This window comes from Petaurus breviceps, unplaced genomic scaffold (genome assembly GCF_028583685.1).
Source record: "Petaurus breviceps papuanus isolate PSGF00001 unplaced genomic scaffold, PetGlider_PUasm1.0 101, whole genome shotgun sequence".
NCBI lineage: Eukaryota > Metazoa > Chordata > Mammalia > Diprotodontia > Petauridae > Petaurus > Petaurus breviceps.
Genome location: NW_027185575.1, coordinates 159,039 through 185,562, shown reverse-complemented (window position 1 = coordinate 185,562; position 26,524 = coordinate 159,039). Strand labels below are relative to the sequence as shown.

The window sequence follows — 26,524 nt, the reverse complement described above, 5'->3', positions numbered from 1 at the left end:
CCAGGCAGTAATTGTTCTTGGAGTCGGGAGGGACACTGGAGCTAGTCTTCTGTAATGTGGATTTTACATGAGAGGAAACTGAGTCATGGGGGGGGAAGGGCCTTGGGCCACCTTAGCCAGGTGTAAGTGTCTGCCCTAGGTTTTGAGCCCAGGGCCTCTGACTCCCAGAGCATCACATCCCTGGCACGGGTCTCTGGCCACCTTGCCAGCCCCTGTACTTGACCGTCTTCCTGCCTGCTGGCCTTGAAAGAGATGAGTACCTCAGAGCTGGGAGTGTTCTCAGGGCACGCTGGGGTGGCGGGTGCCTGGGTGGGGGGAACCATTCCTGGAGGGCATCTTCAGGGGACAGCTCTGAGCCCTGGATTTTGGGCTAGAGGGAGTTTCAGAGACCATCTAGTGGTCAGAGGTCCCTTCACCCCTGGAGATGCTGAGCATCAGAGGAGGAGACGTGAGTGTCTGAAGGGGATGTGACTGGCCCACAGTCTCCTGGTTGGTTACTCTGTGACCTGGAAGCAGCCCAGGCCTCTTCTGCATGATCCGTCCTGCCTTTCCACCTCTAACTTGGTTCTGTGCTGGTGAAATAGCCCTTGAAGGCCCTGGTTTCTCCCTTAGGCCTCTCCAGACTGTGGAGCCATGCTGCCCTTCTTCATGACAGGGACCCCTGCCCCCCACTGACTGCTGCCCCTCCCACCATACTCCCCTGTTCTGGGAACAGGGCTTGTCAGTCGCCTTGGGCCGGCGATGGGTGGCCAGGTCCCTGCCTGTGACCTCTCAGAACGAAGCACCTTTGCCTGGCCTCTCCCCATTGGAATGTAAGGGCTTTTGCTTTGGATTTGCGTTTGCTGGGCCTGGCCCTTAGATCTCTGCTTCTTCCCACTTCTCTTTTCTCCTCCCTCCCTCCCTTTCCTTCCTCCCCCTCATCTCCCAGCCCCGGGGGTGGCTCCCTGGTTCCCTCACTTCTCTCCCTCTCCCACCTACACTGGGTAGGGCAGGGCAGAAAAAGTCGAGGGACAGGGGAGCCTGCCCTGTTGGGCGGGAGGAGCACAGCATGCCGAGTCAGCCGGGCTTGGGTTCTGCCTCGGCCTCTCTGTGTTGACCCTCCTTGGGTCTAGGAGGGTCTAGGGCTGAGATCCCTGGCGTCAGCTGCTGTGGGATTCCTGAACAAAAGTCCTTCAGTTCCCTGGCTTGTGGCTATGCGTTCATTCTTCCCACTGAGGAAGAGGCCAGGGTGGGAGCCTTTTCCCTGGCGGCAGCTGGGAGGCCATCTTTCGCCCTGCAAGTCTGTGCAGGTCTGAGTTCCTGCCTGCAGGAGAGAGTTTTCCATTGGCATGAGAGACAGCTGCCTGTTGCTGCCTGCCCCCCCTGGATCCTGCCTCCTCTCCAGGGCCCCACTGGCAGGGTTGGGCCTCTCTGGCTTGACATTCTGCCTGTCCTTCAAGGCCCCACTCAGGTGGTTCCTCCTTAAGGAGGACTTTCCCCAACACCCATTGCCCACACTGAGCCGGAAGCTTCTTGGGGCCACTGGCTCTGGAGGCTGGCCTTGGGTTCAAATCCCACATCTCTCCCATGAGCGGCTAGGACTGGAGATGCCCAGGGAGGCCTGGCCGGCCCTAGCTCTCTGATGCTGTGGCTGTCTGGTTTAAAAAACCCAAACCAAACCTTTATTGGCATGGTTTGTTATTCCTATCGCCTAAATCCCTCTCCTTCCCAGAGAGGAGCAGCCCCTTATAACAAAAATTTTTTTTTAAAGAGAAAAGTAAAAAAGGGAGAAGGCAGAAGGAAAAAAAAAGCTAAGACATTGAGAAGGTCTGATGGTGTGTACAGTGTTCTACTCCCAGGGGCTGCCACTTGGGTAAAGGAGTGTGGGCAGGGTTTTTTTTTCATCTCTTTTTTGGGGGGGGCTTCCTTTTTCTTTTTTGGGTCTCCAGCTCCTAAGACGGGACCTGGCACATAGTAGGTATCTGTTTGAGCCTTCTTTAACACCCCCAGCCCTATAACATTGGGGGGGGGGGAGTATTCTGGATCTGCAGGATGGGGGAAGAGGGTTTCCCTGTCCTGCCTGTGCGGCCTTGGCCAAGTCAACTTGCCTGTCTGGGCCTTGGTTTTCTTCATCTGTTAAATGGGATTGCAGTGTGTGCTAAAAACGCCTAGGCCCTTTGAGGGACTCTTGTGCTTACCTTGCAGGGGAGGTGGGCTGGCACTGTCTTTCTGGGCCTGTTTTGTTAAGACTTAAGTCTCCCCACAAGAAGGCCCTGAAACAAGGCCCAGAATGTCTCTTTCTGCCAAAAGCAGGTGTTGTGGAGGCCACGTGTAATGAGCCTGGGGTTGGGAAGGCCTGGACTCAAGTCTTTTCTGTGTTACCCACTGGCTGGTTGGCACTGGGCAAGTCTCTTTGGCCCTCAGTGCCCCTTATCTTCCTTATCCAGCGTGTCCTCCCCAGCCTAGAAAGCTGTTTGAAAACAAAAGAGGGAATGCTAGCTGTTCAGCAGAGCTGAGAGTGTATGCCATGCTCTGTACCTGTAGTCCCCCACCTCTACACAGTGGCTGGAAGATCATTGTCTCATAATCTTGTCTGGGGCGGAGCCTTTTCCTTTTTTTTTTTCTCCCCTATTTTTATTATTGTACCTACTTTTACTTGCTTTGCTGTGCATCTTGCTGTGTTTCCCTGAATTCTTTTAATTTGCTTCTTCTGGGGCGATATCTCATGATGTTCATGTCTAGGACTTGCTAACCTATTCCATGTTGGTTGGCATCCGCTTTGTTATAAATGCCCTTCTAAACATTTTGGAGTCTGGGGGGTCTTTCTGTGCCAGGCCAGGAGATCTCTGTACACGTGCAGGGTGCAGGGGCTGGGACTGAGTTTCCTCCTCACCAGGAGTTTCTGGACATTGAAGTTACATGTCCTGAGCCCTTTTCCCCCAACACACCCTGTCACTCTGATTGTCCCCGACTTCTCCTATAGTCAGTGGCCCCCCAGGGCTGTGGGGGGAAGGGGCGTGCCTAGGGCCTGAGCGGGGAGCCTGGAGGCTTCCAGGGGCTCATGGGAGGCAGTGGACTGGCTGTGCCTGGGAACGACCTTTGAGACCAGGGCCTCGGCAGGGCCAGAGTCCGGGAGGCCTGCAGAGCACGTGGGGCAGCCGTGCTTCAGGCATGCTGGCCCAGCTGCTCGCATGTGGCCCTGCCTTCATCCATTCAGCACTCATTTTTATTCAGGGCTCTTACAGCTGTAAGCACAAGCCAGCAAGGAGGTGCGGCAGACAGAATGCTGGGCCTGGAGTTGGGAAGACTCCAGTGCAAATCTCAGCCCAGATGCTAGCGGGGTGACCCTGGGCTAGTCACTGCACCGCTGTTGGCCTCAGCTGTGAAATGGGGACCATGAGCATCGCATGAGATGGTGTTTTTGTAAAGGGCCTGGGCACAGGGGTGCTCTTTGGGCACTTACTCACCCACCATTTGCTTAGTATCCAGGGCTCTGTGTCACACTGCCAGGGACGCAGGGAGGAGAGGGAGAGACATAAAGCAGTTTGTTGCTGGAGGGGCTTGCAGGCCCTCGGAAGGGAGTCTGGGCTGTTCCTGGAGTGCCCTGAGGCCTCGGATCCTGTGTCCCAGATTGCGAGTAGCTGCTGCCGCCTTCCCCTTCCCTTTTAAAAGGTTTTTTTTGGGCACTTTTTAAAAATTACCAAGCATTTTCTCTCCCTCTCAGACCCCCTCCCCAAAACAAAACCTTTGCAGGAGCTCTGCAGTCCGGCAGAACGTTACGCCCTCCACTTGTCTGGGTCCTCGGTACAGGGGAAGGCAGCGTTTGGGGCCCCCTCGAGCCTGGGCCGACCACCCCAGGTGGTCATGGGACCCCCCAAGCCACCTGGTCCCTTGGGCCGGCAGCCTGGGGAGGCCTCTGGACCCTTCTCAGAATCTCAGTTTTAACAGCATGGATAAGTATGCAGAATTAGAAAGAAGTCAGTTATGTTGACATTCAGGCGGCTGCACCGGCAGGGGGAAAGAGCCCGGGTCCTGAGGCCCGTCCCGATGGACAGGCCGTGTTGGCAGTGCGAGCCCGCGGCTTCCCTCCCCCCAAAGGAGGTGTTTTGTGTGGCCTTTGAAGCTGGGGCTGCCAGCGGCGTGTGGGTGTGTGGGCTTCCTCTTCCCTCCTCATCAATCCGTGTCTTAGCCTAATGGGGCACTCTCCTCCAGAGGTGGCCTTATCTGCTTGTCATGCTACCGGGCCACCAAAGGACTAGAGAGGCCCTTTTTGTCTGTCGGCAGATCCATCACGGTTTAAAGGAAGAAGGGATGGGAAGGGGGTGGGGAGGAAGGCCGGCCCCCTGTGAGGCTGAGAGGAGAGAGGCCCGGTCTGTCTCTGCAGAGAAGGGTGCTTGTCTCAGAGGCATGAGGGGCCTTCACCAGCTGGATCACGCCTCTTGGAGGGCTTCAGATAACTGGAGCTGGAAGGGCTTCTGAGGCCAGCCCGCCCACCCCCGTGTTTTACAGAAGCCCAGGGTCAGATGCAGGACCCCCAGAGAGCAGGAAGGGATGTGTGTGATCTCCTATTGTGCTCACGGCTGCCTGGGGCAGAGTGTGCTAGCCTCACCCACAGTTTAGGGATGGGGGAGTCGGGAGCCTGGCCAGGATCACCCAGCTCCTAAGTGTCAGGGCCAGGATCTGAACTGCACTGTGCCCTGTGTGCCACCACCTGCCATCTTGAGACCTGAGGGAGTCTGGTACAGAGGAAGGAGGACAGGTTGTGTGTGTAGAGAGCATTTGGATAAGAGGATTTGGGCTCTGACTGGAGCTCAGGCTTAGGAAGCGCGCTCTCCCAGCTGCCCAGTGAAGTCAGATGTAACAAAGGACGCAGAGAAGGCTGGAGGCACCTGGCACTGTCATCGACTTTCCTCATCCACAAAGTGGGCTCATAATCCTTATATCCCAGTGAGTGAGGAGCCTTCCTTTCCAGGCAGGGGGGCCCATTCCCTCCCAAAGCAGCCTTTTTACCCTTTTAGATAACTGGTCATTAGGCTCGATGGCAGCAAAAACTTCTTAAACTGGTTTTCCATCTTCTCACCATCACTCTTCAGTTCCCCCTTTCTGTAAAATGGGTTCAGCAATCCCCCTTCTTTCAGGCTAATGTGGATCTCCATGCAGTGGAAAGGGGCTGTGGTGGGCTGGCATTCCTGAAGGTGGCTGGCAGATTTAGAGGTGGCAAGGGCTTTTGGGGGCATGTAGCACCAAGCTTTGTTCCTCTGTTGGCAGCCTTGGATGGTGGTCCCTGGGGCTTCAAGGCTCCACTGACTGCAGGCTCTCCTGCCTTCCAAGATCTCCTGTGGTCATTCAAAAGTGATGGTAATTAATGAGCTCCATCCCATTGGCGTGCTGGTGAAATCGGGTTGACAGATGAGAGCGTCTGGCCCTGCAGGCCTATCCTGCTAATCATGTCCAGGGGAAACACGGTCACGCCATCACACGCAGGAACATGCAGATAGTAGCTTCTTTCACACCCCAAGCCTCTACATCCTGGGGGGCTTCCCTGCCCCTGGAGAGGTGGTTCCTTGGGGTGGTCCTTCCCCTTGGAGTCAGTCCCAAGTAAGCTGTGATTGACGTGAAAATCTAGCCTGTTGCTTCTGTGGACGCCCTTTCCCCTGCCTGGTTGCCCCCGTGATAGGGGAGGGACGTGGTGGCTGCCTGGGCACTGTCTGGGGATGGGGTGCTGCTGTTCTCTCTGCCCCTGGCACCCAGGCAGACAGTGCCTGTGTCACTGTGCCCTGTATCTGGGGAGCCCGGTGCTGGCAGGGAGTCCCCTGAATGTGTGGTAGGAGACGAGGGCCTTCGTCCAGGGCCTTTTGGGGAGAACATGCCTCTTCAGAAGATGTTTGCAAGTTCTAATGTTTCCATGTAGCCAGAGGCCCACAAGAGGGGTGTCTAAGCTTTGGACCGTGTGCCGCAGGATGGAGGCTCTGGGGGACCCAATAGCCCAGTGCCAGGTGTTTTCTAAGACTGGGTCCTTTTCTGGCCTTTCCTCCCCTGCATTGTTTGTTTTCTGTCTTATTTGAGATCCTGGGGGAGAGAAGGAGCTGTGGCGGTCTTGAAGGACACTGGTGTTCCCTGGTGTATTGGGCTTTGTGTGTGTGTGTGTGTGTGTGTTCTGTTTGCATGTGTGTGTATGTGTTCGCACACGCTTGGCTGGGTCCCTGCCGGGCGAGGTGTTTCCCAGGGAGTGATTGACCTGGCCATCACAGTGGCTTTCTCACTGACCCTCCGCTCTTCTCCCAAGTCCAGCCCCCCTGGGCAGCCTCTCTGGGGCTGGAGCATCCCTGGCCTGTTGAAAGCCCGGTATAATGGGGGAGCCTTTGGGCACATCGTTGGCAAGAGGGGCCGTTTCTTGGCTGGAGGGGCTTTTTAAAATGGTTATTTGGGAAAAGCATGTAAATTAAATAAGCAATCAGTAAATAAACAAGTAATGAAATTAGCAGGGTGCCTAATTACATGAAATTCATAATTATGTATGGATGCCTGCCTAATAATTTCACTTGTTTTTAATCTCTAGTTCTGTTACATGTTTCTAACTAATACATTTCCCTTTTCCCAGCTATTTCTGTCTCTGGGATTAGGACTGGGGGTGGGTGGGTAGGGCTACCCTCCAAAAAAGGATCCTTCTTTAATGCATGGTTTCTGCTTTTGAACCTCAAACCTCAGTTTCCTCATCTGTAAAGTGGGGATGGTGATAATGCTGGTCTGGCCTCCTCAGGATGCTGTGAAGAAAATGGATTGTCCGTTAGTGGCCCCAGTGATTCTTTTAGGGAGAGGTAGGTGGGAGGTGGCCACTGTTTCTGGTGGGTGGGCAGTGATTCAGAGGATACGGATTTAGGTGATAGAGTGGACAAGAGTGCTGACATCAGGAAGACCTGGGTTCAGATTTGGCTCCAGACACAAACAGTATGACCCCGGGCACACATCATCTCACCCCTCTCTAACTGAATTTCTTCATCTGTAAAGTGGGGATGTTAATATCCCCTACCTACTAGAGGATAAGATGAGATATTTGCAGTGTGTTTTACACTTTTTATAAATGCTAGCCACTCATTAGTTAGTTAATTAAGAAGACCTGTGTGGCTCATGACTGTGCCGTGCTAGATTTGGAAGCAGGACGTGGGCTCAGACCCTGCGTGGCTGTGTCACTCGTTTTCCTCATAGATAAAGCTGGGGGTCGGCCTGAGGGACCCCTGTGGCCCTGCCCGGCTCAGCGCTCCCCTCTTCTGAGCCGCTGACTTTGGTTTAAGCTCTGGCTGCTTCTGTGGCCCTGGCTAAGGCTATCCTTCCTCATCTCTGAGATGAGGGCTCTGGATGAGGTGCCCTGGGCGGGGGGGCTTCACCTGCCTGAGGCCCTGCTCTTCCCTTTGCAGGCTCTATGGCCGTAGGTGAGCCACGGCAGGGCCCTGAGAGGCTGGCCCAGCTGACTTGGGGGGCACGTTGTCGCCGTTTTCTTCAGCAGGGAGCTGGGGTGGGCCTAGAAAGGTTAAGAGACTTGCCCAGGGTCATCCAGCTAATGAGTGTCTGAGGCTGGATTTGAACTCAAGAAGATGAGCCTTGGTGACTCCAGGCACCACCTAGCCGCTTCTGTTGTGTGCCAAGTGTCGTGCTATGTGCTGGGGGGCAGGTACAAAGAAAAGGAAGAGGGGCCTAGCTCCCCAAGGGGTAGATGGGGGAATCTGGCGCACATGTGGAGGAGAGGTGGGCTTCAATGGGGCTGCTCAGTGCCTGTGGGATGGGCCAGAGGAGAGAGGGCATTCTGGGTTCCTTTGGGCACAGGGTCTGATAAGAGATGCAGAGGGGAGGGGACTTTCTGTAGGCAGAAAGGCTGGAGGTGGGCCCTGGCAAGCGAGGGGGTAGGCGGAATGGTAGCTGGGGGGATTTGGGTGCTCCTCTGGTGGTTCTGGGTGGGGAAGAGGGGGAAGTGTTCCTCCCCCCCCCACCCTGGGCAGTTCTCTTTCCCTCAGGATAGGGGCTAGCCCTGGCTCCTCTGCTCCCCGAGATCTTTGCTGAGAGCTACCTCTCTTGTGAGAAGAGCTATGTCCTGAACTTGAGTCCTTCCAACTCCATATCCCATAATTTTCCCCTTCCACCACCAAAAAGTTCCCTCTAAGTCAGATATTATTTTGAATCCACTAGGGAGCTCACTAGAGCAGGGAAGCCCATGTAGACTTAGACCCCTTCCATGGAGGTCTTCAAGCAGAGGTTGAACTTCTTCTTCTTAGGAATGGTATGGTAGGAATTTGTTTAGTATTGAGGAATCTGGGGTCTGTCTGTGAGCTGCTTTTTTTTTTTTTAAATACTTTGATAATTGCATTTAAAAATTATTTTTAACATTCATTAAATTTTTTTGAGTTCCATTTTCCCTCCCTCCCTTCTAGCTTTTCCTCCTTTCTATTGAGAAGACAAGCAATGTATCAGTTATATATATGTGAAATCATAAAAACATATGTGCATATTCGCCAGGTTGCAAAAAAAAGCTAAGAAAAATGAGAGCAAAAACAATCCTACTTCAGTTTGCACTCAAGAGTTCATCCGTGCTCTTTCTGGAGGTGGTAGCCTTTTCACTGTAAGTCATTTGGAATTGTCTTGGATCTTCGTATTGCTGAGGACAGCGAAGTCGCTCGCAGTTCATTCGCTGTTGCCGTTCTGTTGTCACTGGCTAGAATGTGCTCCTGGTTCTGCCCCCTTTGCTTTGCATCAGTTCATATGAGTCTTACCGGGTTTTCCTGAAACCATGCTGCTTATCATTACCTAGTGCACAGTCTTGTTGAGCCATTCCCCAGCTGATTGATGGGCAACCCCTCAGTTTGCAGCTCTTTGTCACCACAAAAAGAGCTGCTTTAAATATTTTTGTCGAAATAGATCCTCCCCCCACCTCCCTTTTTTCATGTCTTTGGGATAAGGGTATTGGTATTGCTGCTAGGTCAAAGAATATTTACAGATTTATAGCCCTTTGGACATAGTTCCAAATTATTCTCCAGAATGACTGGACCAGTTCACAGCTCCACCAACAATGCATTAGTGTCCCAGTTTTTCCAAATCTCTTAACATTTATCTTTTTTTTTTTCTGTCATTTTAGCCAGTCTAATAGGGGTGAGGTCATACCTCAGAGTTGTTTTAATTTGCATTTCTCTAATTATTAGTGATTTAGGACATTTTTTCAAATGATTCTTGATAGTTTTGTTTTCTTCTACTGAAAACTTCCTGTTCATATCTGCTGGCCTTTTATGTATTGGGGAGATAATTGTATTTTAATATCATTGGATTTTGTGGTATAATCCTGTGTATTATTTGCATTTAAATTTGTTTTGAGAAGAAGGCTGGGGGGTATCACTAGTCCATTCAAGGAGTATATGACACAGAAATGGGGCAAACCCCTGCTTTGTTTGTGGGTTGACCAGCTGGCTGCTCAGGTCTTTTCTGACTCCCAAATGGTTATGATTCTGTGGCTTTCACTTTTGCGAAAGTGAGTTTTGTTTTGGTTGATGCTTCTTGTAAATTTGGATTTGTAAAAGTAAGCTTTACTTAAATCAAATTTTTTTTTTTCTTAAAAAAAAAATCTCTTTGAGGTGTGTTTGTGTGTGTGAAAAACAGGTTCTGGGATCTTCCCCAGAAATAATATACAGAGTTGAGTTGCTGGCTCTGTGTTCTTGCTATCTCTTCTGGGTGCCAGGGCTGTGTCAGCCAGCTGGCCCATGGATGGAGGTATCAGATACTGGGCTCGAGGGCACTGTTCTCATCTGTGTGAGGAGCTCACTCAGACTCTCCCTGCTCAGGTAGCCATCCAAGGGTTGACCTTGGCCACCCTGCATGTGCTCAGGAGTGGAAGGGTTATGATCGTTCCTGTGTTTCTCTCATTCTGTTTGTCTTTACCAGCCACGGTGGGGTGTTGTACCCCTCACCCACATGGTGAAAATTGAGGCCATTTCAATTCCTTGTCCCAGGTGGTGGTGCTAGGTAATCTGTGAAACCTGGATTCTAATCCTGCTGCTAACAACGTTGGAGAGATCATAGGGTTGTGGGGTGGACAGTTGGATCAGACCTTAGAGACTACAGAGCCCTATTCCCTCTTCCCTTTCCCTTATTCCTGTTGAGATGAGAACAGGATGTGATGTGATCTGCCCAAGGCTTTAGAGTCACTTAATGGAAGGATGTCAGCCGGGACCTGGCCCATGGCAGAGCATAGCCTGCCTGGTGTGCCTACCCAGGTGTTGTCAGCACAGTAGAGAGAATGTTGGACCCAGAGTCGGGCCTGGGGCCCTTGTGGTCATGGCCAGGACCCTTCACTTTGGGCTGCCCGTCAGGGCTCTGGGCAGCCATTGGCACTCTGGGCAACTCTGGGAAATGATAAGAAGGTACTGATGAAGCTTCATTAGCCGAGGGAGGCCTGGCTAGTCCCTGCCTCCTGTCGAGGGTAAGATACAGAGACAGAGACATCAAAAAGAAGTGGTCCAGCTCTCCACCACCTTCCTCGTGTTCTACTGACGTTCCCTGACTGGGCAAAGTCAGCCCCGGGTGAGCTGGTAGGAGGGAAAGGCCCTGGTGTCTGCTTGCTACCCAAGGCCTTGGGGGTGGAGGGGAGAAGGAAGAGCCGGGAGCAATGGGAGGAAGGGGCCAGAAGGCAGCACGTTGAGACTTGCTGTAGGGAAGGCTTCCAGACTTCTCTGAGAGTGGAGTCGACCACCTGGGCAGAGATCAGGTTCTCCTTTGCTGGGAGGCTTGAGGCAAAGTCTGGATGACCAGTTGCTGGGGACATTTAGGTCCCAGAGGCAGCTTGTTATGGTTGAAAGAGCACTCTAGATTTGGAATTTAAGGTGGGACCTGGGTTCAGATCCCACCTCAGACATCGCTTAGCTGTATGAGCCTGGATGAGTCCCTTCACCTGTCTGCCTCAGTTTCCCCATCTGAAAAATGATGAGATGGTTCGACTAGATGGCCTCTGAGGTTCTTTTTAGCTCTTGGTCTCCAATCCTAGAGTGGACTTTTCTGTAATAATAAAATAGCATTTCTGTCGCTCTCTGTTGGTTCTCTCCCTGGGAGCTGGTACTGTTACTGTTACCCCCGTTTCACAGGTCTGGTACCTCCCACCACCCCCTTCTCCCCCAGTAGAGTGGAAACCCCTTAGGGCAGGAGGGCTTTTCTGGCAGGCAGGGGTAGCTTCGGTGTGGAGCACGGTTCCTGGCTCAGGGGACAAGCTCTATAGATGTTGTCTCTTTCTGGGCATTTCTGGGAGGGCCTGAAGCTGAGCCTGAGACTTGGAAGGGGCTGCTTCGGAGATTTAGAAGCACTCAAGCCGTTGAGCCTTGGATCCCTTCCAGGGGATTTTTCCTTCCTTTTAGACAGCATGAAAACAGGCACCTTTTGCTTTCAGGCTTTTTTCAAGTGGTAGATTTTTTTCTTTCTTTGTTGGTTGCATTTTTGGGTTAGCTGGTCCTAGGATATAGAGCTGGGGGGCCCGTCATGGCCAGCTAGTCCAGTCCCCCCTCCCATTTCACAAATGAGGAAACTGAGACCTAGAGAGGGTGTGGTTTGTCCCAGGTTACAGAACCATTGAGTCTTGGAATGAGTTTAGAACCTGGGGCCTGGAGCTCTCCCGCCTCTCGGGAGACACTGGTCCAGCTCATCTCAGTTCAGTGTTTACCAAGCTTCTCCTCCGTGCCAGGGACTGGGGTGTGGGGTTGGAGAGAAATTTTTAAAAAAGATTAAGACTTAAGATTAATCTTCTCTTGGCTCTGCTCCTGACTTGTGTAGCACGTCCTAGCAGCCTTTTCACTGGGAAGTCTCCTCTCCTTGTGGCCTCTCTCTGCCCCCGGGTCCTCTCCTCTGGTTGATCGGGGAGCTCCCCCCCAGGCTAGCTGTCCTTCACTCCTGGCTCTCTGGTCCTTTTCCATGCCCCCCCAGGGCACTTCTCTCCCTACACCCCATCTTTCCAGCTGCTTTTTACAAGCCATCTCCCACTGGAGTGGGCAGTCCTGGAGAGGAGGTCTGTCTTTTTCACGGGTCCCTAGAGAACACAGGAAGCATTTCATAAATGCTCGTTGACTCAGTCTTAGCTCTTAGGCAGACTTTGCGGGGGTTTGGCTGGCTCTGTTGAGTGGCCCTTCTTTCTGGGGCCCATGTGTGCCTTCTGTCTCTGGTCTTCATGCCCCGAGAGCTGGAAGCTGAATGAGACTTTGGGGATGGGAGGAATATGGGTGCTCTGAGTGTCCCTGTTTAACAGGCTTAGAGAGGAGGATTCACTCAGACTTTTGACTTGCACCCACCTGTGGCCTGTCCCCTGTACAGCACGTTGCCTTCCAAGGAGGTACTGGGGGTTTGTGGATGGATTGATGGGTGGGAAGATACCTTTGAGAGGAAGAATCTGGCATAAGGCCCGCAGTGCTGGCTTTGGGTCAGGAGGATGTGGCCACCATTTCCATCTCAGATGCTTTCTGCCTGTGTCCGCTTGGGCAAGGCCGTCCCTTCCCCGAGCCTCGGTTTCCTCATCTGTGATAAGAGGTTGAACCAGAAGCTGACCTCTGAGCTGAGGCTCGGTGGCCTCGGTCCCCTCCAGCTCTGGAGCTGTGCTTCTGCCATCAGGCAGCCTTTGTGACCTTGGGCTGTCGTTCAGCCTTCTCTGGCCTCAGTCTCCTCATCTGTACAATGGAGGGATGGGATGCGCTGGCCTGTCCCGGCTCTGGGATCCCGGGCATAGCTCCGACACCAGGGAGCCTTTAGGCCACAGGCCCCACACCCTTTGCTAGGCCTCTCCCAGCCCCTGTGCGGCCCCTTTCTCAGGCTGGATGGGCTCTCCCCCCTCACTTCTCATGGCTTCTCAGTGCCCAGAGGAATCCTGGTAACACGTGGGGAGGAGCCAGACCGCCAGCTGGAGCCTGGGGTGAGGGAGCCTAGAGGAGTGGGGCCACCCCTGTGCTCCCAGAGGTGGAAAGAAATGCCGTGAGGAAGGTGTCGCTGGCTAAGCCCGGAAGGGGTGCACAGCTCTGTGCTTCTTCATGGCTGTGTGAGGGGAAAGGGCTGTCATTATTTCCATTTCCCAGCTGAGGAAACTTGAGAAGTGCCTTGATCAGAGGTGCATATCAGATGTCATTTATTAAGTGCCTGCTGTATGCATGAGGCATTGTGCTGAGCATTGAGCATAGAGAGGAAGGCAAAAGACAGTCTTTGATCTCAGAGCTTGCCATCTGTTGGGAGAGACAGTTAGGTGCAGTCAGCAAGCATCTATTAAGTGCCTACTGTGTACCAGGCAGTTTGCCCCGCTAAGTGCTGGAGATGCAGAGGTAAAAGGTGATTCCTGAAGGCTGTGATGGGGGAGTCACAGCGATCTCCCTCTGTCCTCTGGGTCTGTGGGGCATGGGAGGAGATGGTAAGCTCCTTGTGGGTAGGAACTTTGCCTTCTTGTATCTCCAGCATCGAGCCCAGGGCCTGGAAGACATTTGAAGCCTCGAAGGATGTGTTTCGCCCTGGTTCATTTGCATCAGAGCATCTTGGATTTAGAACTGGAAGGGCCCAGTCCAAACCCCTCATTTTAAAAGTGAAAAAAAGAAGGCCCTGGGGAGCCGAGGATGCAGCCTGCGTGTCAGAAGAGATGTTTGTAAAGCCCCCCGCCCAGTGCTATGTACACAGTAGGCGCTTAATTATTGCTTGTTCCCCTTAACCTCTCCTACTCCCTCCCCAAACAACTTTGTATTTATTTTGTACAAACTCATTTATGTACGTTTCTTTCCCCCATGGAATGTAAACTCCTTGAGGGCAGCAACAGTTGCCTTAAAAAAAAAGTGCATCCTCAGTGCCTGGTATACAGTAGGTACTTAATAGATGCCTGTTGATGAATTGCTTAAATCAGTAAGTGACTGAGTTGGTATTCACAATGGTGAATTCTGCCCCCATATGCAGCTCCTGACTCAGTATATCAGCCTCTCCCCATCCCTCCTTTGTCTCTTGTCTCAGAGAGGAGCTAGGTGGCTCAGAGGTGTCCTTCCCCCCCCCCCCCCACGAGTGTAGACCTGGTGGGGGCTGGGGTGGAGGCTTCAGGCCCACCAGACCCCAGGATGCTTGTGCTTGGAGTTTGGAGTGATTTCTCATGAGCTTTCTGGGGACTGTAACACGGAGCAGAAATGCTGTTTTCAGGAACCTTGGCCCCAGGGAACCTCCTCTCCTTTGGGGACAGTATCACGTCTCCTGCAGAGCCGAGCCTGCCGTCCCGTTTGCTTTGGGCGGGCTGGCTGGCTTCAGAGCTAAATTGCTGATTATAGTGAGGGAGGCGTGGGAATAGGGTTCTCTCTAGTGCTGTCTGGGGGTTCCTCTAGGATGCGTTGGGACCCCTTGAGCAGAAGCCTTCCAGGCGTCAGGGACCCCACTTGTGGTGATGGGGAGCAGGCAGGATTGGAGCCAGGCAGTCCTCTAGGCCCCCCACTCCTCTGCTCCCCTCCTCCCTTCCCCGGGATGCCAGCCCCTTGCTGGGGGCCCACGGTGTGGAGAAGAGCTGAAAACAGCTTCCAGAGATTAATGAGTGCCACAGTTGGAAAATGAGCCTCGTACACGCAATTAGCCTGGACAGCTGGCAGCTCGCAGCTGTTGGGGTGTGGGAATGGTTAAAAAAGAAGTAAAAAAAAATAAAAGAGGGGACTGTTTCCTTCTCTTCGTAAAAATTGCAAAGGTTTTAACTTTTCCATTTTAATGGAGTGATTTTAGTGTTTCCTTCAAGTACTGGAAAAAATAGTATTAAAGGTTTTTTTTCCCTTTTGCCTGAGCTTTTCCTGCTTGGGTGTGATTCGTGGCAGGCCCCTCTGCTCTGAGACTCTGGCCTTGTTAATGAAGAGTTAGGTTTCTTTTAGAAATCATTAAAAATTAAAAAAAAAGTTATTTTATTTTTATTCTTAGATGTGTTGTCAATTAGTCTTCCAGGTCGGATTCTACTCTGGGTTCCTCTGGGTTATTTTCACCTGGCCTGGCACCCCCTTCTCCCCGTCTCTGGCCTCCCCTACACAGTCCCATTTCAGTTGGTCACTGCAGTGGCCGCTGGCTTCTGGGACCTGGCTATGGCAGAGCTGCTGGACTCTTGTGGCCAACAGTGTGCTCCAGTGAATGCCATGCTTAGGCCATGTGGCTTCTGAGGTTTGGGGCAGAATTTTGGCTCTTTCCCCTCCCCTTCACCCATTTCCCTGCTCGCATTCTGGGAGAGTTGAGTGGGCCCCGTGAACAGCTCTTGGAAGGAGGAGGAACAGACCAGGACCAGGACCATGGCATGGACCCAGCCACGGGGCCAGGTATTGAGACATGCTGGGCCCTCTGTTACTGGTCGGAAGCCTTTTTTTGGGAGGCTGTGTATGACTGGTCAGCTTGTTCTGGACACTGGTAGAATTTCCCAGAGGGACGAAGCCCCACATGTGTGTCTCAGTGGGTGTTTCTCATGTTACGCAGTGGAGTAGAGGAGGGGGAGTGCGTTATCAGTGTAGGGGAGGGTCCTGTCAGGGCACGGTGAGGCGTGGCGGAAGGTCAAGTAGTCCGGCAACTTTGGTGCAAATTTGGAGTGTGCCTAGGGGAGGAAGGTGAAATTAGGCTCGAAGGAGTGGTTAGAGCCAGATTGGGGAGGGCTCCGGATGCCATGCCCAGAAGGGAGAGGGTACTTTATTCTAGAGGCAAGAAGGGAGCCTCTGGTGCAGAGCTGAAGATTAAGCCCCTACTATGTGCCAGGCACTGGGCTAAGTGCTTTAAGCCTGTGCACTCATTTGATCCTTAAATCAGTCTGTAAAAGGTAGGTGCTGTTATCATCCATGTTTTACAGGAGAGGAGACTGAGGCAGACAGAGGTCAGGTGACTTGCCCAGGGTCACACAGCTAGTAAGTGTCTGAGGCTGCATTTGAACTTGGGTCTTCCTGACTCACAGCCCAGGGCTCTGTGCACTGTGGTCCCTTCTAACTCTGGGTCCCTCCTAGAATTCCAGGCCAGACCCCCTCGTTTTCCTGTGATGTTGGCCGCTTGTTGCGTTGTGTCTTGGGTGAGGTTGAAGGTCTTTGATGCAGTAAATGCACGTCCAGTCCGTTTGTTAGCTGAGGCCCTTGTGTCGGGTGTGGATGCTGCTGAGCAGACACGGCCCCGGCCCTCCAGGAGCCCCTGGTCTGGTGGGGCATCGGGCCACAGCATGAGAAAGGGGAGTGTGGGTGGCTAGGCTGAGGGAGGAGAGGACAGGTGCCCTGGGGAAGGCACGGGGGCTTGGTCTGGGGGCAGTCTGGGAGATCATGGAAGGCTTCCTGGAAGAGGGGGTGAGGGGAGTGGTGGCCACAGACAGAGCCTAGGCTGAAATCAGGCCCCGGGCACGTGCTGTCTGTGAGACCTTGGTCAAGTAGCCAGGTGTGGAGTCATGGAGGCCTGAGCCCCATTCCCGCCTCCCACACTCTGTCCTTCTGGGGCTTTCTTTTCCTCCTCCTTGTCAGTCCCTGTGTGCTCAGGGTCTGTACTCCTGTGGTCTCTCGCTTGGGCTGCCTCAGTTTCCTTGTCTGTCGGATGCGATGGTCTCGCAGGGCCCTGTCAGAAGGGATCGAGTGTGTAGAGCTGAGAGGAAATCAGCTTCTGGCTAGGCACTCAGTAAGCGCTTAATAAATGCTGCGGACTCGCCCTCTATAACCTGGTGTCCCCTGTGCAGGTGCAGATTTTAGGAGGTGGGAGGCGATGGGAGAGATTGGAGCAGGGCTGGGGTGGGGGGCCCTGAAGCACGGCTGGAGGCGGGTCAGTTGCACAGGGAGAGGCCTGTCTAGTAGGAGGCCTGCTTTGGGGCTGTGGGGAGGCCAGGACAGCGTGTACAGGACAGAGGCGGCAGGGCCGCGATGGGCATGAGCGGAGCAGGGGAGACATGGGGGACGTGAGTCCCGGCAGCTTGGCGCTCTGCCCGTCAGTGCTTGGGGACCCTCAGGAATGTGGTGTCGGAGGCAGGTGGTGGCCTCTGGGTCCTGGATGTCACGGCTTCCCGCTGAAGCTGGGGGTAGAGCTCGAGCTCATGGAGGGAGCCCCTCCATGCCTTCAGGCCTCGTCCGCCTTTGGAACGATGGCTCCTCGAGGGCAGGCAGCTTGGTCTTCCATCTGACACCCCAGCAAGGTGGGTGCCACGTGGCAGCGACAGCGGGGGTGGGAGCTAGTGCCCGCCCGTGGCGCTGTCAGTTCTCAGCCCTTCCCCGTTACAGCTGGTGAGCTAGGTGCTGTTCTGAGCCCGTTTTACAGATTGAGGAAACTGAGGCTGGGAGCTCAGATGGCCTGCCTGGGCTTGGGCCGACAGCTAGTGCGTGCTCTGGGTCCTGGCGGGGCTGCCCGTACACGTGCTCACCTGAGTAGCGGAGGCACACAGGCCTGGCGCTTCCTCGGGGGGCACCGACCACGCCTGGAGAGCAGGGCGCTGTCTGAGGAGCGCTGCCTGCTCACCCCTCTGCACGGAGGCAGGAACCCGGGCCACCCGCGAGCTCTGGGGGCTCGGAGCCTGGGCGGCGCCGTCTTCTCTCATACTGGGTTCCAGGGGCTCTCATGGCCCATCTCCTAATTAGCTTTGGGAACGGCTTGGATCTGTTCAGACACTAATGCGTCTTTAAAGCGTATTTTCTTTTTTTTCCCTCTTTAAATTAAATTTGCCTGTGGACCTAAATAAGCGGAAAGGAATGTCGTTAAGTCATGCCGGGGATGGGACCTGGCTGCTCTGCTGAGTCGGCGCTTTCTGGGCACAAGCTGGGATTTGTTCCCCACCGGTAACTGTTCTCCCGGCCTTCTGGCAGGCTGCCAGGGGCGCAGCCTTCCCTGGGTGGCGGAGTGGGGAGCGATGAGGGATGGGGTGCCGGGAGCCCAGCCCTCCTCACCTGCCCCTGTAGGAGAAGGGCAGTCCCTGCTTGAAATGGCCTGGCCATAGACCAGAATAGTTTCCATGGGTATCCCCACCTCCTTTACTTTGCCCATGCTAGTTACCCTGCCTGAAGTGCCCTTCCCTCTACTGTCTAATCACCGCTCATGGGGTGATTGGCGGCCCTTGGGGCTGGGAGTGCTTTCGGTTATCTGCGTTTTATAGAGGAGGACACTGAGGTCCAGCTGGTCAGCGTCAGAGCAGCCTTTCTAAGCCAGGCCTTTGGCTGCCAGATGGCACGTGTTCTCTGCTCCACACCGACTGCGGAGGGGTTCTGGCAGCCCTCAGCCCAGTGCCTTTCACAGAAGGGGAAACTGAGGCCCAGAGAGATTGGATGACTTGGGGGCTCTGAGCCCAGAGCCTCCGACTCCCACCGAGTTCAGGCTGGTTTCTGCTGTGTTGGCTGAGGCGGTGATGCTGAGGAGTCAATACTTTGATCAGCAGATATTTAGTGATGGGCACCTAGTCTGTGCCAGGCGCCGGGCCTACAGAGACACCTTTGATTTACACTGCTCCCCTGCTCTGATCCAGCCCCTGGAGGGGCTCCCTGAGGGCAGACAGTGGGGTCCCCTGTGGGGAGGGGCTTTGAGCTCCCTGTCTGTATGTCTGTTCTGCCCCTCCCCCTCTTCTTCCTTCCTTCCTTCCTCTCCCCTTTTCTCACTCTTCTCATCTTTCTCTTTTTTTTCCCTTCCTTCCTTCCTTCCTTCCTTCCTTTCTTTCTTTCTTTCTTTCTTTCTTTCTTTCTTTCTTTCTTTCTTTCTTTCTTTCTTTCTTTCTTTCTTTCTTTCTTTCTTTCTTTCTTTCTTTCTTTCTTTCTTTCTTTCTTTCTCTGTCTCTCTCTCCTCTCCTCTTCCCTCCTGTTCTCTCTCCCCCACTCCCCCCATCCCCTTCTATCTTCTTTAGACCATAAGCTTCTGGAGGGCAGACACAGGGTCCCACTTGGCATCCCTCTGAGCCCTTTGTATAGTGGGCAGTTGTGTTGATGGTGGGTCATGCCCAGGAGTGGAGGGGGAGCTGCCTTTGTCCTCCCTTTTTCTCCTGTGGGGGGCCAGTGTGGGCAGGAACATGGAAGTCTTTGGCTTTGTGTGCGGGGGATTTTCCCAGCCTGGCTGCCCCTCCCTGCACATTTACCCCATCATCTGTCCTTGCTGTGTTGGCCAGGCCGGCATGGGAAGGGCCCAGGAGCCAGTCCAGGTGTCGCGGGCTGCTGACTCCCAGTGGCCTCCTTTACGCCCCCTTCTTTGGATGCTCCCCTTCCACACTGTGGCCTGGACCCAGCCTCACACCGGGAATGCTGTTCCTCCCCCATGGCCTGCTGCAGAGCTCAGCTCAGACCCCACCTTCTCTAAGGCCAGGAGAGGACTCAGCCCTGTGCATTCTTGCTTTCTTGCTTGTACCTGGTTCCCTTCCTCATTATGCCCCATTAGCATGCGGGACTCCTGAGGGCAGGACCCAGGCTCTGTATGGAGCAGTACAGACACGTCAGTGTTTACCTCACAGGGGGAGGTTGACCCGCTCCCCCCCCCCCCCTTGCAGGGGGCCCAAACCTCCAGCTGTTTCCTCTGCCAGGCTGTAAACGCTAGGCTCCTGGGGGGGAGGGTTATGGGGACCCCCTCCAGGGCCTGGGGGGCCTTCCAGGAAGGAGCATCTCTGCCCAGGGAGCTGGCATCCTATCCCACTGTGGCCCTACCTTATTCTTACATCATCCCTGGGAGGGTGGGGGCGGGGCAGGGCTGACTTTTCTTTCCCCCTCTTTAGAATCTTCTTTATTAGATGGGGAAACTGAGGCACCTAGTGGCATTTCCCCCTGCTGGGCCGCGCTTGCAGTCCGCTTCTCGAGGGCACGGCCTCTGTGTGTCTTCTCTCTGTGTCCCTCAGCCTGGAGCCTAGGATGGGGCTGTTGGTCAGCTCAGAGCCTGCGAAGGGGCTGCGGCTTCCCTGCATCCCACGCCTGAGAGCTCGTGTCCCTGTCCCTTCCCAGCTGACCCTGGGCCAGAGAAGCTCTGAGAGAGAGCCCTGGCCCTGCCAGTCACTTGTCGGGGCCACTCGGGGTCCTCTGACCTCGTTCAGGTGGACAGTCACCACTTTGAACATACAGGACTCGGTTCGAATGCAGCCCTGGATGCTTGCTTTGGGTCTCCAAACCTCAGCTGGCTCGGGGCAGCCCCAGGGGCTGGGCTCCCGGCTCAGGAAGGACCCGGGGAGGAGAGGGGCTTCCAGGACAAGGGCCAGCCCGGGGCCTGGGGCTAGCCCTGGAGCCCTGGCCCAGAGCCTTGCTGGAGGCTGGTGGGCTGGCCCGGCCCGGGGAGGCCCGAGCTATAAAAAGGCCTCCCTCCCTCCCGGTGCTGGAGCCCGGCTCCCGGCTCCTGCGAGTCTTTTGGAAGCGGGCCAGGGTTCCCATGGCAACAAAGCATTATTACTTACTGCCGCCAAGGCTGGGAGAAAATGTTCCTACTTTTGGCTTCTCAACAGGAGGGTGGACTTATGTAATCCTCAGTGTTTATAGGCTGAGGCTGGCAGGAGCCGAGCGGGCGTAATTACAGGCTGTGCATCGCCTCTCCACGCAGGCTTGGGGGCTGCGTGGCCCCCTGCCGTGGGTCCTCCCTGGTCTCGGCACCCCTGCCCCTCCGTGCCTTTGGGACTGGGCCGGGAGTCTGGGCTGCAGGGCAGGTGGGGGCCGCTGGCTCGGGCCGGCCTGCCCAGAGGTGGGGCAGGGCAGGGGAGGGTGTGCTCAGAGCCCGGCTCCCCCATTGTGCGGCTGCCTCTGCCTCCACCAGGCAGCCGGGGAGGGCTGCCAGTCTCGCGGGAAGTTGGAGCCCGGCATGGGACAGCCTGCAGAGACTCCCACCTGGGAGGCCGGGATCGGGGCCGATTGATCCAGCCCGGCCGTCTCCGAGAGCCATGGATCGGGGCTTGGACGCTCGGACGCCTCCTCCGGCCAAGAAAAGGATCATGTGACCGCCGGGCTCTTGGAGGATGGTTTTTAGTGGGGGAGCTCGGGAAGTCCGTGGACCGAGCTGACCTGTCTGGAGTGATTGTTACTTTTGGGAGGCCGGCGAGTCGGACGCTCTTGGGAGCTGAAGGCCCAGAATGGCCAGGCAGGAAGAGGCCGGTCCCCGGTCGTGGGTTTTGGGTAAGACAAAGTTGGCAGGCTTTGGCTGGGGGGGGCCCAGGCTTGGGGGCTTGTCGCGCCACCCCCGGGCCACCCCTCTTGGCAGCGCCTGTAGGGCCAGAGTGATGGAAACAGCCGTGGGGCTGCCCTGGTCTGTGTGCCTGTGTGCTTTTTATGAGCCCGGCTGTTTAGACAGAGGCCTGGTGGAGCATTTCAGATTAAGTTTATCTTAGCTAAACACATAAGTTCTGCTGCCAGATTTGGCAGGCTTTCTTGGCTCTTGGGGGAGTTGTCCGGTGTCTGTGGTGGCCAGGCCTCCCATCGGGGTGGGTCCCGTCCGGTCGCTGCTCTCTGCCCGGGTGGGGGTGGGGGATGATGGCTTGTCCACTCAAGGCTGGCTGCCCGCTCACTGTGAGCCCAGGAGGCCCCGGCTCCCCTGGAGCTTTAAGGGCTGGCAGACGTGTTGGGGGAAAAGGAGCTGACTGACCCACCCCGTGGGGGGGGCTGAGAGTGCGTGTGGGAAAACTCCTGTCCTTCTTTCACAAGAGCCGCTGGGTGAAAGGGATGCCTACATTCCACAGATACTCTCCCACCAGAATTTTGCAAGGGCTTGCCACCGCCACCATGGGTCCTGCCCATGCTGGGCACTCTTGGGGACTCTGAGAAGTGCTCATTCTGTAGGTTTTGAGCCTGGGAGCGAAGCCAGGGTGAACCTGAGCTTGGCAGGCTGTCACCTAGAGCAGAGTGTGTGTGTGTGTATACGTGTACGTGTGTGTGTGTGTGAGAGAGAGAGACTGCCCGCAGGGGCAGGGGAAGGGCCTGGCCGGGTGTGGGCATCAGGAATCACTCCGGTCACAGCTTCTTCTTCACTGAGCTGTAGACCTTGGCCCTTGGCCAGGTGTCTGCCTTGAAAAGGGAAAGGGTACAGCTCGTCCAGACTTGCCCACTTAATTGGCCAAGAGGCATCTGTAGAAAATGCCGGGAGAGGAGGATCTGAGGGAGAGTTTGTTCTGAGAGGTGCTGTGGGTGTGTGTCTGGGGGGGGCCTTAGGGCTTCTCAGAGGCTCAGGGCTGGGACTGAGCCCATCCACACCGAGCAGTCCCCGCTGGGCCTACAGGACACTCGATGGAGGAAAAGGCAGAGAGCCCAGTGTGGAGTCCATGCTGCATGGCCAGAGCAGACCGGCTGACTGCTCTGGACTCCTGCTGGGCCTGGCCTGCCGAGGCCCCTCTCGGCTCTCTCTGAGCCTGTGAGCCCGGGTCTCTGGCTGCCTTGCCAGCTGTCTCCTCGCTGCCCTCTCCCAGACTGGCCCTGCCTGAGGGCCTCCCTCCTTCCTTGGCCCAAATGCCCAAGTCTGCTCATGCTTTTGTTGTTGGGTTATTTCATTTGTATCTGACGATTTGTGACCTCGTTTGGGGTTTTCTTGGTATAAAGATTTTGGAGTGGTTTTTCCATTTCCTTCCCCAGCTCATTTGACGGGCAAATGGGTAAAGTGACTTGCCCAGGGTCACCCGGCTAGTAAGTGTCCGAGTTCAGATTTGAGCTCAGCAAGACTCCTCTTCCTGACTTGAAGCCTGGCAGGCTCTCCGCCTTGCTCTCTGTGGCACTGGCTGTCTGGCGTTCTGTAGGACATGACTGCTCTTCCTGCCTCGAGCTGGTCGGTGCTCTGGTTAGCTCAGGTGGGTCTGGCAGCTCAGGGCAGGGCTGGCTTTGGGCTCAGCCTGCCACCCTTCTGCCGGCCCATCTGGCAGGGGCCCCTTGTCCTCTGGGGGCCTTCCTCCATTCTGTTTGTAAGGTGGCCGGGTGGCCTTGAAGGTGCCGTCCAGCTGCTTCTCCCAGGAGGTTCTCAAAGGCCAGTGCCTGGCACATAAGAAATACTGTGGAATTGAACCTTTATCACCGGCCTGGTTAAGTCGGTGCTTCCATGGGGAGTCCGGGCTCCCCACCAGGGCTGGCCCTCAGGCTGCCTGTAGCTGGATACCTTGAGCTTGCTTGTGGCTCTGAGCTGCCGGTGTCGGGGGGTGCCCTTCCGAGGGGAGCCTGACTGTCTACCCCTGAGGACATCTCTGCATTTCTGTGCCCAGTTCTGGGGCTCCTTGCTTCTCTGGCCTTTCTCCAGGCTTCAGGGGAAAGGCCACGGATGTTAGTGACCTGAAACCCAGGTCCATTTACGCCTGTGTTGTTCTGGGCCTGACTGGGTCGGGGGATATGTGTGGTTATGAAAATGGCCCTGCTGGATTTTTGATCCCCGGCTCCCTAGACTTAGGGTCTTGGCCTGGGGGCCTAGGGCTGGAAAAGGCCCATGGAGGTCATTAGGGTAGCCTCTCCTCTCCTCCCCCTTTCCAGCTGAGGAAACCCAGCATCTAGAGGTAGAAGGGACCTGCAGCTTTTAACCTGGGAGCCAGGATGTTGGTTTGTGTTTCTAATTGATAACTGTATTTCAGTATAATTGGTTTCCTTTGTAACTGTGTGTCTTGTTTTGCACATTTAAAAAGAGGATTCCTAGGAGTCTGGCCCATAGCATCAGCAGACTGCCCGAGGGGCAGGATTCCAGAGGTTGAGCTTCTCTGCCCACCCCCCTTTTCCGAGGAGAAGATGAAGGCTCTCAGAGATTCATAGGCCCATCAGTCTCATTCCTGGAAGGGTCCTCAGAGGCAATCTGGTTTCCTGCCCTCATTTGGCAGGCTGGGAAGCTGAGGTCCAGGGACTTTGCCAGGGTCATAGAGTGGGAAGTGTTGGAGGCAGCATTGGAACCCGAGGCCTTTGGGCTCCTTTCCCTGTATGTGACTGGCATATGTTAGGGAGGTGGTGACATGTTCAGTCGGGCTCAGCTTGTGCCTCCTTCCAGGTAAGCCCTTCTCACGCCTGGCCTTTTGTCATCCTGCTTCATTCAAAGCCCAGGTCAGTGGCCTCCCTTATTTCTACTCTCCCTCTTGAATCAGTGGGAATCACTTATTTTTGCTGATTTGTGTATACTTTGCACTTAATTTATAGCTAGAGTGGTCCCTTGGCTAGAGCTGTGGGCCTGGAGTCAGGAAGGCTTGAGTTCAAATGTGGCCTCAGTTTGTACTGCCGCTGCCGTCTGCCTCAGTGTCCTCACCTGTAGAATGGGGAGATCACATGTGATAAGTCATTGTAATGTGCTTATCAGCTCAGTGCCCGGCACATAGTAGGCACCATATCAACGTGTGACACAGATATTGGATGTTGTTATGATGATTATTCTGGAATATAAGAACCTTGGAGATGGGTACCGTTTCCTCCCCTCTCCCCTTTCTGTCCCCAGCCCCTCACATGGTACCCTTCATACATATTTGAGTTGAAGGCCTGACTTGTAGTTGAAGAGCTCTCTGAGATGTAGGATTTGGCAAGGAGTGGCTAATAGCGGGTGTGTCCCTCAACTCTGGCTCTGGGTTTTTCAGATGATGATGGAAGTGCCTGGTTTCTCTCCAGTGCTGAGTGTGACCCAGCTGCCCAGGCTGCCATGCTGGCCCCTGACCTGGGCACACCTTCTGAGCCTGGGGAGCCCCTGACTGGCATGAGCTCAGACAAGATCTGGGCTCATTTGTGGCCTTGGGGTAGGCCTTGAACCCAGGCTGGTAGTGTGTCCCAGGTCACCTGGTTAGGCGGAGCCCCACACGCCTGATTTGAGGGCTCTCTGTTCTGGATCTCCCAGCAGGGGGTGGCCCTCCTCAAGGGGGCAAGGCTGGGTGTTGGGTCAGAGGGCCTGTGGTCCATTCCCAGCTTTCTTCTTTACTGCCTGTGTGACCTTGGACAAGTCCCATGACCTCTCTGTTTCCTTATTTGTAAGGCCTCAGTTTCCTTATTTGTAAAACAAGGGGTTTTACAAACCCCTGGGCCCAGGGATCAACCTCTTACTGTCTCTGGGCTGTAATTTCCTCAAGGACAAAATTAAAAAGGTAGAGCTCTGCCTCTGGGAGCCTAAATCTGAGAGTCTTAAATGACCGCTCCCCCTCATCCCCCAAACCAGCTTCTCCGCAAGTACGTCATCATCCACCTGTCCACAAAGACTGTGTTCCATTCATTGCCAGTCAGCACTTCTTGACCCCCTGCTGTGTTGGTGCAGGGGAGGGCTGCCCAGCCACTCCCTGTTCCCTTTGTGCCCGGCCTGGCGCAGGAGGAGCTGGGCCTCGGGGTCCCTCAGAACTTCTCCTGCCAGGGAGAAGGGAGGGGGGCTGTGGTCTCGCCCTGCAGCCTATTCCGCCCTGGGGAGGAGGGGGTGCCGTGTGCTCCTGGGGCCCATAAATCACAGGCAGGGCCACAGGGACAGAACTCACCCTTCAGGAATTAGCCGTCCTGCTGATAGAGAGGCCATGCACTTGTCAGAGCTCCCCTGGAAGCAGCCGGCCAGAATTGCCTTGTTTTCTTCTCTCTTGACCTTGCACCCTCCCCTATGTTGAGGGGCTGTTGCATGCTGCCCCTCCTGCAACAGTGGTGACTCTCCCATCTGCACTAAATGTGGACCCTTTCTTGAGGTCTTTATTGACCCTTGACCTTCCTTGGTACAATGTTACCCCTGGACTGAGCGCTTCCTTCTGTGCCCCCTCCTGGAGCCCCCCAGCATCCCTGCCGTGGTCTGGGGACCTGGGAGTCTCAGGGAGGGGTCTGGGCTGGTGCCACCTCCCCCTGATTTTAGGATGAGGAGCCTGCGGCCTGGGGTCCAGTCCATCACTCTCCCCACCCCAGCCCCTGGACAGCCTGCTCACTTTGGAGCATTGGCTTCTGTAAAAGCCACTGTTTGCTGTAAGGCTGGAGTGGCTGCAGGTTCTCAGGTTCTCAGAGATTCTGGTCAGGCAGGAAGGGCCAGCTTGGGGCCAGCAGCTCTCCTTTTTTTTTTTTTTTGAGGGTGGAAGGCAGGGCAATTGGGGTTAAGTGACTTGCCCAAGGTCACATGGCTAGTTTTTGTGTTAAGTGCAAGGGTCACATGGCTAAGTAAGTGTTAAGTGTCTGAGGTCGGATTTGAACTCAGGTCCTCCTGACTCCAGGGCCCGTGCTCTATTCACTGCGCCACCTAGCCTCCCCTGCAGCTCTCCTTTTTAAGAGATTAGATTGTGTGTGTGTGTGGGGGAACGACAGAATTGCAGCTGAAGAGCGACCTTCCTCCCCCTCTCTCTCTGCTGGCCCTTCCTCCCTCCTTGGTTACCTTTGTTTTCATCCCTCATTTCTGTCCCTCTTCTGTCTCCCCCCCTTCTCATCTTCTTCCCCTTCCCTCTGTCGTTGCCTGGTTCTTCATGTCTCTCCCCATCTGTCTGTCTGGGTCTCTCTCTTCGCCTCTCTCACTCCATCCTGCATGTCTCTCTGTCTCTATAGCCGTGTTTCTGTCTATCTCCCTCTGTTTTTGTTTCTGTTTATGTCTCACGTTTGGCATCTCGGTCTGTCTGTCAGTCTCTCCTCCCTCCTCCCTCCTCTCTGTCTCTGTCTTTCTGTCTCTGTCTCTCCCCTTCCCTCCCTCCCTCCCCCTGTTTTCTGTGTATATCTCTGAGTTTTGC

The 26,524-nt window shown here is 55.0% G+C and overlaps 1 protein-coding gene across 3 annotated transcripts in view; it reads left to right on the top strand.

The window, feature by feature from the left end:
- LOC138157115 (nuclear receptor corepressor 2-like) overlaps positions 1 to 26,524 on the top strand; it is a 219,162-nt gene that overhangs the window by 41,587 nt on the left and 151,051 nt on the right. The window contains exon 1 of one of the 3 annotated variants that reach the window (XM_069082791.1): positions 20,615 to 21,035. The exons of 1 other annotated variant lie outside the window; for it this stretch is intronic. The gene's annotated coding sequence lies outside the window, so the exon portion shown is untranslated. Of the gene's footprint in view, positions 1 to 20,614; positions 21,036 to 26,524 lie in introns of those variants that run through there. One more of the 3 variants, XM_069082639.1, reaches the window with a different exon arrangement.